This window comes from Bos taurus, chromosome 8 (genome assembly GCF_002263795.3).
Source record: "Bos taurus isolate L1 Dominette 01449 registration number 42190680 breed Hereford chromosome 8, ARS-UCD2.0, whole genome shotgun sequence".
Lineage (NCBI taxonomy): Eukaryota > Metazoa > Chordata > Mammalia > Artiodactyla > Bovidae > Bos > Bos taurus.
The window spans coordinates 90351929-90365787 of record NC_037335.1 but is presented as its reverse complement, the minus strand read 5'-3'; the positions used below and the strand labels follow the sequence as shown (position 1 = coordinate 90365787).

The window sequence follows — 13859 nt, the reverse complement described above, 5'->3', positions numbered from 1 at the left end:
AAAAGCGGAGACATTACTTTGTCAACAAAGGTCAAAAAAAAAAAAAAAAGGAAAGGAAAACACTCTCCTCCTCCAGTGGCTTTCTAGTGCCCTCTACTGGCAAAGTTTAGCATTGTGCCAGCCTGCAAAGGAAAAATACAGGACCCAGCAGAGCAGGCAACTTACAATAGATTTGAAGCTGAGAGGTCATAAATTGATAACCAGTACACTCTGGTCTCCATATGGTGACCTTTCTAGAAGAAGAGCAAGCATACCAGTTAGGAGGTACTTAAGTAGAGAAGATAAAGAAGGGATAATAAATAAATATATAAAGAGAAGAAAAAATGATAATAACCTATATGGTGCTAGACAAAATACACTTACAAGTTCCTCATGGGCTCCAGGAAAGACGCCAAATATCACAGCTTATGTCCCTGTGCTACTGGACTTACAGAGGAGCTGTCTCAGAGAGCATGGCTAAGAGAGCGAGGGGGGTGAGCTGTCAGGGCTCCCAGGACAAGGGGCTGGCAGCACCAGCAGAACTGAGGCAATTCTTAGTATACAAAAAGCACAGGGGTAGTACTGCTCCCCAGAGACAGACCCGCAAAGTTTAACAAACACATCAGGTACAATCACGGCTGCACTCAACCCACGCAAATACTACCCCAGCTGGGCTTTCAAGGCCTTTGAGTCTCAAAGTTACTAAAGAAAAGCCAGTATAACTTGTGACAAACCATCACTCCCATTTTTAAAAAACTTATTTTTAGAACATTTACATGGCCACGCTGGGTCTTGGTTGCGGCACACAGAATACTTGATCTTTATTGCAGGTATGGCACACGGGATCTTTAGTTGCTGCATGCGAACCCTCCATTGCAACATGTGGGGTCTAGTTCTCCGACCAGGGATCAAACCCAGGCCTCCTGTGCTGGGAGCATGGAGTCTTAGCCACTGACCACCAGGGAAAAAAGCTTTTAAATGAATGGTCTTTTTTTCCTTTTAACAGTCAGCAAGCCTGGCCTTCTGGTCCTTCACACACATCTTCAATTTACCCCGTCTCAGGATCATCAGCAGAGGCAAGGTCCCCCTACTGATGAGGAAGGTAAAGTGCCAGCTTGTCTGTTAGTGTTTCCAAAACATTAACATTCTAAGTAGGAGAACTTGAGCACCAACTGAGAAGCCAAGGTAGAAGTAAATTTGTCAACAACAAAAATTTACCAAACATAAAAATAAGCAACAGTGTACAATGGCACCCTCTGGGCAGTGAGACTGAGGATGGGCAGTGCGGCAGTGATTTTTAAATAAACCCTTCTATGTGGTCTGAAAGAGAGAGAGAGAGAGATACACATATATATATAATTTTTACATATTATATAAATATATATGTTTATATAAATATAAATTTGTTTATATTTATATATAAATTATATTATAAATTATAAATATATATTATATAAATATATCTAATATATAAATCATTGTATATTAATATTTACATACTATAAATATAGTCTATATATTTATATGTATGTATTAATATATTTATATAAATATTATATCTATATATTAATATACAATATATTAATATTTATGTATAAATAAATAATTATATGATATATATTTATATGTATGATATATCATATATGTGTGTGTATATATATATTTTTTAATCCAGGCCTGAAAGGAAAATGGAGAGAAGCTTTCAAATGGATAAGAGAAAGTTGTTAGGTCATTATGACACTGGACTGGAATTTTAATTACTGAAAAAAGATTACCCTTGAGTCTGAAGGTGTCCCGAGGACTTCTTACCCGAGAGCAGCTAGAGAAGTTATAGGATACGCCTGAGATAGTAAGTGGGAAAGAACAGTCTCCTCTCTCCTGGCATCCCTTTGATTCCAACCCTCTCAATACAAGGGCACCCAGAGGGAGAGATGGCATCAGAGAGCTCTGTTTGCTCTGTGGAACTAGGATTTGGACAAGTCTGCATCTAAGGGTGGCCTTGGTTCCCGAGATAGAGTTGAGCAAGCTCTTTTACTCCCCAAAAGTTTTGCTTGCTTCTTGCAGGTCGATTTTGATAACGTTGCAGACAAAATTCTTGTTTTGGAGGTGTCAATCAATATATTGAAATATTTGGAAGCATGAATTAGTCATGAAACAAGACCATCCTGGCGGATTTGCAAAGAACTTGGAAAAGTCTTGAATATATCATTGTGCCCATAAAGAAGATACAAAAGGGTAAGAGTAAGGTTTGGAAGGGGTCTGGATGGATGATTCCTTTAGAGAGCCCTGCTGATCCTCTAAGCAGATGCCTACATCTCTGACTTTCAGCTTAAGGGAATCTCCACAAGACCACCCAAAGAGCTTACAGATTGGGATTCCCAGTAAACTGCTGACTCCCACCGCACCCGGGAAATCTGGAGAACAGTGCTGTGTTCCACAGGTGGCTGGTTCTTTTCCTTGCAACCTTTCAGAGGTCCCTCCTGGCACACCTTTCCTCCAGCAAACCCCTGACTACCCACTGCTCCCAGCTTCCGCATCTAACGCTGCGGCCTTTATGTCGTCTGCTGAGGTCTCCTCACCTCTGAGCAAAGCCCTTAAGGAGAGTCCTTTGCCAAGTGACCACCACGCCCCTCCCTACCACAGACCCACTTGGGACAGAGAAAACTCACTCATTATTGCCCCTCTCTTATTATAACTTGTTCATAATCTAATTTGACCCAGAGGAAAAAAACGGCACTTGTCCCTCCCGCAAAGCTGTGAATTAACAGGTTGGTCACCAGACCTAATTACAAGGAGAGAATACTAGTCCTTCAACTGCAAAGGATCCAAAACACACACATAATGTAGAGTTCTGGTTTGCCTAAGTGGAGCTGCACAATATTCCACCATATTACATAACTATATTTCAATTAACAAATTCCCTTTGGTAGATAGACTGCTACTGACTTATTTTAATACCGCAATACTGGGAAAACAAACTGCGGAGTCACGTGCGGCAGGAGTCAGGGGCAGAGCCGGGATTCCAACTCACAGGAGAGAAACGCGGCGGGCCCAGCAGCCCTCGCCGTCCCACCTGCAGCGCACACGCTTTACCCAGGCGGTGCTTTTTCATGTCCATCTTTCCGGCTCCCGTAGGCTCCTTTGAGAAGGTTAGAGGTGGCTTCTAGAACAGTTCAGCCCTGGAGGGTACACCCCCCTACAACCCGCCCTGCAGAGCTTGCTTTCACCTGCCTACCTGGAGACTGGGCGGGGCCCCGAGGGCAGGGAACCTATCAGAACCGAGGCCCCGCCCTCCTCGCGTCACCTGCCCAGCACAGGTGGGGTGGTAATCTACTCAGAGATTTGTGAGGGCTAAAAAAAGTACTGAAAGTTCCTGATGCTTAAAGAGCATAAACAAGTTGAAGCTCTTGTTACTGCCTCCATTCCGCTCATTTTCTTTCCGGCGTCAACAGTAGTCTGCTTCCACCCCTCCCGAGATCCCTCTTGGGCACTCAATCGTCTTTCACCTTCTCAAGAACTTCTACCGGTTGTCACTCACGTAGCCTTCACGTTATACTTTTCTAACTGGACCTTCTCCTTCAGCCCGTCTACCCACCATTTATACATAAACATCCTGTTGTCTTAGTTCCTCACTACTATATCCACCTCTCCTTTGTCCCTCTTGTCTATTGAAAACCAAAGTCACCATATTCATCTCCGTCCCTCCACCACCACCTACTTCACAGAAATCTGGTTTCTTCTACCCACTCCACCAAAACCGTCCCCAGCAGGGTCTTCAGTGGCGGTGTCATTAAATCCAATGGCCGTTTCCGGGCTGTGGTACACTGGCCTCTGTTCACTGTAAACCCCTCTGCTGCACCCTCTGCTATCCATACGGCTCACACCCGACATATTTTCCCACCTCTGTGATCCCTCTTGAACTGCCAGGAAGGGTTTGTTTGTCTTCCTTACCCTCTGCTGGTTCCCAGCCCACTCTAGTCCTCTGTATCTTTCACTTTCCACAACATTCCATGGGTGAGCTCTTCCACATCGCTGTTTTGTTGTGCCGATGACCCCCAAGTCCTTACCTCCAGTCCAGACCTTTCCTCTGGGCTTCACACTCTTGGCTATCCCAAGGGAACTTCAGACTTACCACCTCCAAAATTTATCTTTTCCAGAAAGCCTGCTTTGACTTTTACCCATCTTTTCTTGTGTTCTTCTGTCACTGGATGGCATCAAGTGCTGCCTCAAGCCAGGTATCCAGGCAATACCTTAGATTCCTCCCTCTCCTCCCCACCCAGTTGTGAGTTGGGTTCCCTAGGAAACAGACTCAGACTTCTGTGCAGGTGGTCTGGGGGTACGTGGGTACCTGCAGAAACAGCACCCGTGAAGGCTGAGTGAGGAAGGATGGGGTGAGGGAATTAGTTCACGGTGGCCTGATGAGCCCTTGACCTGAAACGGCCCTTCAAAACTGTCCCACACTCAGGCAAGGGGGAGCCCCATACCTCCCAGTTAATCTGTCGCTGGATATGGCAGACTGCTCTCAGGAGAGGGTGTGAGCTTAGGTGAGGTGGCTCTCTTTGCTGAGGGTAATTCCTGTGGAGGGACTAGGCTGAGTGCCATCAGCCATTTAAACTCCCAGGCTCTGGCGGAGCAGGTGCCTAATTCTAAAGAGAGAACTGAGGAACCACACCACAGGACTCACTACATGTCTCACACTCGCTAGTCACCAAGTGTTTTACCTATATCTGCATTTTAATTTTCAAATCAGATCCCACCTCCCTCACACGACTCTTTAGTATCCAAAAAAGTATCTGAGAGTCTGAACACATCAGGCCCTATGGCAAGGACAAAGTGATGGGTCAAAGAGACACCACTCCAGCTTTCAAGATGCTTACAATCTAGTTGGGAAGTAAATAATCAAATATCAGTTCAGTTCAGTCACTCAGTCGTGTCTGACTTTGCGACCCCATGGACTGTAGCACACCAGGCTTCCCTGTCCATCACCAACCCCTAGGACTTGCTCAAACTCATGTCCATTGAATCAGAGATGCTATCCAACCATCTGTCACCCCCTTCTCGCCATCCAACCATCATCCCCTTCTGCTCCTGCCTTCAATCTTTCTCAGCATCAGGGTCTTTTCAAGTGAGTCAGGTGGCCAAAGTATTGGCGTTTCAGCTTCAGCATCAGTCCTTCCAATGAATATTCAGGACTGATTTCCTTTAGGATGGACTGGTTGGATCTCCTTGAGGTCCAAGGGACTCTCAAGAGTCTTCTCCAACACCACAGTTCAAAAACATCAATTCTTCGGCACTCAGCTTTCTTTATCGTCCGACTCTAACATCCATACATGACTACTTGAAAAACCATCGCTTTGACTAGATGGACTTTTGTTGGCAAAGTAATGTCTCTGCTTTTTAATATGCATATATACGAAGAGTTGACTCATTGGAAAAGACTCTGATGCTGGGAGGGATTGGAGGCAAGAGGAGAAGGGGACGACAGAGGATGAGATGGCTGGATGGCATCACTGACTCGATGGACGTGAGTCTGAGTGAACTCCGGGAGTTGGTGATGGACAGGGAGGCCTGGCGTGCTGCGATTCATGGGGTCGCAAAGAGTCGGACACGACTGAGCGACTGATCTGATCTGATCTTATCTACTTTAAAACTTTAAGTGTTCTAAAGAAAAGCTAAAAGTACAGAATGCTATGAGATCTTATAACAAGGGAGGCTTGCCCAGCCTGGGAGTGGAGTGGAGGCAGGGAAAGCTTCCCAGAAGAAGTGTCATTTGAATCAGAATCTGAAAGATGAATGGGCATTACCAGGCTTGTGCTTGGTTGTTGGTATGGGTTGGGTGGGAGAGATGAGGACCAGTATGGAACCTGCCTATGCAAAGGTCCTGAGATAGGTGGAACAAGATGCTGGAGGACCCGAAAGAAGAGCAGCATATCTCAGCATGTCTAGAATTCAGAAACTGAGGGGGAAGAGCAGTAAAAGATGACCCGAAGTGGCAGGCAGGAGCCAGGTCCTACAAAGCCAAGTGGGTCTTTTTCCTTAAAAGTAATGAAAGCCACTGAACAATTATAATCTTTATGTAATACAAATGGTATACCTTAGGCAGGCAGCATATTCAACTATCCCCAATCAATGCAGATAAAATGGATCATATAGATAAAGTTAAAACCTAAATTCTGCTAATCTGAAGTGCTGAGGGCAAAAAAGAAAAAGTTTGTTAATGCAGATACTATCATTACAATAGCCTACTTCTTTACCTCTAATGGCTACTTGTGGTTCCTCTGAAAAATAACACCTAGCTGCTACTGACTGCTTACTTAATGTCAATGTTAAGTGCTCTGCATAAATTACCTCACTTAATAAAACACTTTTACAAAGTGGGACAATTTAGAAAGTCAGATATAGAGAATGCAGCACACCCAAGTTCTCACAGTCAGGATGTAAATGGCAGAGTAGGACATGAAGCCAGATGTCCAATTACAAAGCTAAAGCTCTTGACTGCTGCACTGAACACTCCACTTAAGCTTTGGGAAACACCTAACTGCACCTGACTTTGAGTATTTTCCCCAATGCCCAAAACTTCTTCCCATCATACCTGCTCATGAGCTCAGACCCCTTTTGTAAATCAGGGTTAACTTACTCCAGGTCAGGTTTGGAACACACACACCTTTAGATACCACACAACAAACCACAGGCTACCTTTTGAAGGCCACTCCTAGAACCAGAGCACTTTCTCCTAGTGATCCCACCCGATCCTCATTTATTCTCCCTTTACCAGCCCATGACTTTGCTGCCACTATCTTCTGGCAGGTAAACCTACCAGTTTTAACAAATACTTGTAGAGGAATGCAAGCTTACCAGAACATAAGCACATGAAAATGAAGCAAATCTATTACAATCTCCTCTAAAATTTTATGATTGTTTATCATCCTATTTGTGATTTTTATGTTAAAGCTTGCCCTCTATCTCTAATCAAAAGTGGGTATGTTCCAACTTGCAGGTTTATAAACACTTGTGAAAATGTCCACTAGATGTCAGCCTTGAGCTACAACAGGTTTCCTGGGATGCAACCAAGGACTATTAAGGAGAGACCACGGAACTGAAAGTGTTGGAAGAATGACTTTCCTTTGCAGTCTGAACTAAGGAACTTTAGTGAGATTTTTCTATGAACACAGTGGTTTGATTTTTCAACGAGTATAAACAGATCAATAAATTACATCATGTCACATGCTCAACAAGTTCTAACATGCGCCCCCTCGTTCAAAGTAAAAATCCAACTCCTTACCATGGCCAATAAACACTCTTCCATCCTTACCCACTTTAGCCACACTGTCCCCTGAACACACCTGAGACTCTTTTCCCAGAAATTCTTGCATTAGACTCAGGACCCTGACTGTGGCCACCTTCTCAGAGAGGCCTTCCTGGCCACCCTTTGACCCAGCACCCACCTGGCACCACCCCACCCTCTTACCCTGACCAATTTTTTCTGTAACACTTTTTCCCTACCTAACATGGAACAACAGACTGGTTCCAAGTAGGAAAAGGAGTACGTCAAGGCTGTATATTGTCACCCCGCTTATTTAACTTATATGCAGAGTACATCATGAGAAACCCTGGGCTGGAAGAAGCACAAGCTGGAATCAAGATTGCCGGCAGAAATATCAATAATCTCAGATATGCAGATGACACCACCTTTATGGCAGAAAGTGAAGAGGAACTAAAGAGCCTCTTGATGAAAGTGAAAAAGAAGAGTGAAAAAGTTGGCTTAAAGCTCAACATTCAGAAAACAAAGACCATGGCATCTGGTCCATCACTTCATGGGAAATAGATGGGGAAACAGTGGAAAAACAGCGTCAGACTTAATTTTGGGGGGCTCCAAAATCACTGCAGATGGTGATTGCAGCCATGAAATTAAAAGATTACTCCTTGGAAGGAAAGTTATGACCAACCTAGATAGCATATTCAAAAGCAGAGACATTATTTTGCCAACAAAGGTCCGTCTAGTCAAGGCTATGGTTTTCCCAGTGGTCATGTATGGATATGAGAGTTGGACTGTGAAGAAGGCTGAGCGCCGAAGAATTGATGCTTTTGAACTGTGGTGCTGCAGAAGACTCTTGAGAGTCCCTTGGACTGCAAGGAGATCCAACCAGTCCATTCTAAAGGAGATCAGTCCTGGGTGTTCATTGGAAGGACTGATGCTGAAGCTGAAATTCCAATACTTTGGCCACCTCATGTGAATAGTTGACTCACTGGAAAAGACTCTGATGCTGGGAGGGATTGGGGGCAGGAGAAGGGGACGACAGAGGATGAGATGGCTGGACGGCATCACCAATTCGATGGACATGAGTTTGGGTGAACTCCGGGAGCTGGTGATGGACAGGGAGGCCTGGCTTACTGCGGTTCATGGGGTCGCGAAGAGTTGGACACGACTGAGCGACTGAACTGAACTGAACATATTATGTGTACTTACTGTTAGTCTCTCTCTGGAATGTTAGTTTAGCTCTCTTTGAAAGCAGCACCTTTTTGTCTTGTTCACTGCTTTTTTCCCCAGGGAAAAGGTACCGGGCTTTTAAGAGCTGCTCAATAAATAGTAACAACCTTAGTTCAAAAATATTCAGAAAAGATGTCATACTTAAAAGATTCACTTGTTTTCATTCAATAATTACTTACTAAACACCTGATACAAAGAAGGCACTGAATTATAGGAGGTGCAATATAAGACATCTTATTGTTGAGAAATACAGTCTTTTGCCCTTAAAACTCATAAAATCCCAGTAAGAATGCATGCACAGTATTTTAAGAGGCTTTACAAAAAGAAGAGCATGAATATGACAATCATGGCTGCACACGGCTGCACACTGTTAAAAACTATGGGATAACAAAAGTATGATGCATGCATTCATCTCTAGGCACTTCATTTACTACCCTGCCTCCAAACAGAAGACCGACTGTTCCATTCTTAAACCTACTGAACATGTTTCTGCATAGTAGGAGCCATTCCTTGTGGAAATCCCCTGCATTCCAAATGCATTTATTTTGCTTTGTCCTCAAATGACAATGGAGACCACCCAGTTACCCTTATTCCTCAACGTGCACTATTTCAAGGTGTTCCTGGCTTTGATCTTTAATTTACAGCTGAGAGTTGGTTTTTTGCCCAGAAGACACATGACTAATTTCATGATATCCACATCCGTTCTCCCCATTCCTATATCATATGCCCCTGGGGTCGGAGGGGGGATGCAATGATCATTGCCTCTTCTGCACAAAATTTTGAGTCAAGAAAAATAACCCACCATAAGCATATGGGGCCCCTATCAAACCACAGAAGTAAATTCAGCCTCCTTTGGTATCTAACCAATTACTCTCTTTACAGCTCCTTTTCCCTCACAGATGCTGTTACTCTGGAAAGGAAAGATAAAAGACAGATTTAAGCAGATTATCACTGGAAGATGATTATTTAAGAATATAGGAGGGTAACTTGTAAATCTTAAGTGATTTAACTCTCTAACACAGGTCTGCCAGTAATGTTGCTGATTTTTTTACGTGAGAAAGATGTATGAGCTTCAGGCAGAGACTATTTGGGTGCAGTCTCCCTGTGCATCTACAACCTATGGTCTCATTGAATGTTTTCTCTCTTCTTGAAGAAAATTTAGTTCTATTTCTTAACTGACAAGCGTATGAATGTTTCCCTCTGAAATCTCCTCCACTGCTTTGAACTACAGCCAAGCACATTGCATGCCTAATTCTGCTAATTTATTTCTTCTCCTTACAGGAACTTTTCAAATAAATGTACTAATATAACTGAAAGGTACTAATATAATTAAAGTGAAAGACTCATTTCAATAGATTTTATTTTACCCTGAAACATACCTACATAACCAGTTTGAGAATTTAAAGTTTATTCAGATAAAAGATGTAATGAGACCTTGATAATTTATATTAGCCCATGGAGAAGGCAATGGCACCCCACTCCAGTACTTTTGCCTGGCAAATCCCATGGACGGAGGAGCCTGGTAGGCTGCAGTCCATGGGGTTGCTAAGAGTCGGACACGACTGAAGTGACTTAGCAGCAGCATGAGATTTTAAGGATAACCTGGCTGCTTTACAATATTCTGCTGTAGGCAAACTTTAGCCATTAAGTAATAACCTTAATAGACTAACTGCAAGAAACTGAACCAAACCCTCCAGACTGCAGTGCTCATTATAGTTCTATTAAGCTAAGAACAGTATTTAGTGTTTCTCTTAAAGTGAATTGTATCAGGGAGGTTTGGAAACCACTGTTTGAAAAGAGGATTCTTGCCCCTATAAAGATATTTAACTTATATGCAGAGGACATCATGAGAAATGCTGGGCTGGAGGAAGCACAAGCTGGAATCAAGATTGCCAGGAGAAATATCAATAACCTCAGATATGCAGATGACACCACCCTTATGGCAGAAAGTGAAGAACCAAAGAGCCTTTTGATGAAAGTGAAAAAGGAGAGTGAAAAAGTTGGCTTAAAACTCAACATTCAGAAAACTAAGATCATGGCATACAGTCCCATCTCTTCATGGAAAATAGATGGGGAAATGGTAACGGACTTTATTTTTTTGGGCTCCAAAATCACTGCAGATGGTGACTGCAGCCATGAGATTAAAAGACACTTGCTCCTTGGGAGAAAAGTTATGACCAACCTAGACAGCATATTTTAAAAGCACAGACATAACTTTGTCAACAAAGGTCCGTCTAGTCAAAGCTTTGGTTTTTCCACTAGTCATGTATGGATGTGAGAGATGGACTATAAAGAAAGCTGAGCACCAAAGAATTGATGCTTTTGAACTGTGGTGTTGGAGAAGACTCTTGAGAGCCCCTTGGGCTGCAAGGAGATCAAACCAGTCCATCCTAAAGAAAATCAGTCCTGAATATTCATTGGAAGGACTGGTGCTCAAGCTGAAGCTCCAATACTTTGGCCACCTGATGTGAAGAACTGACTCATTGGAAAAGACCCTGACACTGGGAAAGACTGAAGGCGAGAGAAGGGGACGACAGAGGGTGAGATGGTTGGATAGCAGCACCGACTCAATAGACATGAGTTTGAGTAAACCGCAGGAGTTGGTGATGGACAGGGAGGCCTGGTGTGCTGCAGTCCATGGGGCCTCAAAGAGTCAGACACAACTGAGTGAATGAACTGAACTGAATTGACAAAGATATTAATAATAGAGTGATCAGGAGAAACTTATTCTTGAAATGAGAACACATAAAGAACTGTTTAGAAGAATGGCTTAACTTACATTTTAGGTAACTTCTGCACCCCTTTCTTTCTTGAATGATCTTTATCCACTGTTTCTTTCAAAGTCAAACTGCCAGAGTTTTCTCATGAAAACCCACAATTTCATTTACCTGTGCTTCATCTAAGTGTGTTTCTCTAGCCCTCTCCTCTGGGCTGGGATCTGTAATCTCCTACTTGCCTGGCCTCCATGTGGTCTTCACTGAGCATCAGCACTTCAGAAGCAGTAGCTACCTCCCCTGGGATAGGTTTAACTCTGCACATTGGGCCTCAACAGCACAAACCAGGCTGCAGCTTCAAAGTGGACCCTTTGTGCTGGTGTGGTGGGTTTTCTGGGCCAAAAGTCTCTGCCTCCCATCTCCTAACAACCTGCCCACCTGAGCCCGGTGACTCAGGGTGGGGGCCAAAAGGCTCTCCATCCCCTGCTCGCCTTGGCTGAGTATGTGAGGCTGGCCTATGGACTTCACTGCTAGCTGATAAAACAGACCCTGCTTCCGCACCACAAACCTTGCTCTCCTTACTGCCACACAGAGTATGCAGGTCCTCGGGGACACAAAAGGATCTCTCTCCTGTCTCAGGTCTAAGCCATATTCTCCAACAGAGTTTACCAGATGCTCTACATTCAGGGGATGTATTGGAATCCACCCACCCAGCAACAGGGTGACACCTTGCTCCATTTTACTGGTGATCCTTATATGAACTTTTCCATCAGTCAAAACCTTGGAAGAGAAGAAAAATGCATTGCATCAAAGCCCATGTTGAACCCCTAATACATTTGTGATGCCATGACTCAGATAAAATGTGTAAGACACCAGGGGATGAGATATGAAACCAAAGCATGCAGGGTGAGATTGAGACTCTTACTGCAAACCATGGCAGCCGAATAGCTACATGAACTTGAGCAACTGGCCTTGACCAAGGTACCAGGTCCTAGCAGCGTTTACTTAACAATACCAAGCACAACTTCAGCTAGAATTCTTGGGTGCCAAACAACAACTGAAATTAGAAAAAAGAGAAACAAACCAAAAACAACCATTTTAAGATCAAGGGTAGCTTTTCTTTGGACCACACAATGAGCAGGCAAAAATCTGGCCCTGGCCCTGATCAAAGATGTTGATGACAGAGCTCTCACGATGGCCTTAGATCTGAAAGGCAATGTTGCTTCCCAAAGACTTTTCAGTCCTGGTGGAGAGGGCAAGCAGTTGCAAGAACAAGGAAAGGATCATTCCAAATTAGGCCTTCTTCAAGCATGAGTGAGACACACAATGGCTAAGCCAGACAGACCTCCAGGGTGGGAGCTTCTGGATTATACACACGGCTCCTCTTTCACAGGCTATGCCAGGGATGCGCAACAAAGGCTGTCAGAGTGGAGAGTAACAGGGGCATCAGGGGAGTGCCTATCTCAGAGCTCCCCAGATGGAATCAGTATTTCCCACCTCAGGGAATGGCAGGACCACTCACCCAAGTCAAAAACCTGGCTCCCCATCACAACCCACATCTAAGTGTATCCCATTCAGAGCTCTGTTAATGCTTGAGGGCAGGTGCTACTCTCACCTGAAAAAAATGCAAGGGCCCCAGTAACTGGTCTCCCTACCCCTGGTATGTTAACAGAATATCCTTCCACAAGCATCAGTCATGGCACTACCATGGCTTAAAATCTCACTGGCTTTCTATGGCCTCTGACGTAAAACCCAAAACACCTTCATACCACCTCTCTAGCAGCATCTTGCCTTGAATTCTGTTATTTAGCTGAATCGCGACTGGTCTTCGAATGCCAAGTGATGCACCATTTTCTCCAGCTTTCCCTGAAATGTCCTCCCCAGCCTGTGAGCTTCCTCTATGCTCCCATCATTCTTTTTTAAATCTGAGGCTCCAATCACACAACAATGATGCTGGATTCCATGTCTATCTTCTTCACCAGGAAAAAGCTCCTGAGGTACAGGGAGTCCATCTCTGGATTCATGATACCAAATGACTGCAGCCATGAAATTAAAAAGATGCTTGTTCCTTGGGAAAAAAGCTATGACAAACCTAGACAGTGTATGAAAAAGCAGAGACATCACTTTGCCAACAAAAGTTCATATAGTCAAAGCTATGGTTTTTCCAGCAGTCATGTACAGATGAAGAAGTAGGACCATAAAGAATGCTGAGCACTGAAAAACTGATGCTTTCAAACTGTTGAAAGAAGATTCTGAAAGAGTCCCTTGGACAGCAAGGAGACCAAACCAGTCAATCCTAAAGGAAATCAACCCTGAATATTCACTGGAAGGACTGATGGCTGAAGCTGAAGCTGTAACACTTTGGCTACCTGATGTGAAGAGCTGACTCACTGGAAAAGACCCTCATGCTGGGAAACACTGAAGGCAGAAGGGGATGACAGAGGATGAGATGGCTGGATGGCATCACTGACTCAATGGACATGCTGCTGCTACTGCTAAGTTGCTTCAGTCGTGTCCAACTCTGTGCGACCCCATGGACAGCAGCCCACCAGGCTCCTCCGTCCCTGGGATTCTCCAGGCAAGAATTACTGGAGTGGGTTGCCATTTCCTTCTCCAATGCACGCATGCATGCTAAGTCGCTTTGGCTGTGTCTGACTCTGTCCGACCCCATAGACGGC

General features: G+C 44.1%; 1 long non-coding RNA gene across 1 annotated transcript; it reads left to right on the top strand.

Annotated features, from left to right (window-relative positions):
* Positions 1-886: 886 nt before the first annotated feature.
* On the top strand, positions 887-3527 carry LOC112447895 (uncharacterized). The gene is made up of 4 exons (XR_003036165.2): positions 887-1081; positions 1655-1828; positions 2044-2214; positions 2308-3527. It is a non-coding gene; the product is annotated as an uncharacterized lncRNA (long non-coding RNA).
* Positions 3528-13859: the final 10332 nt, after the last annotated feature.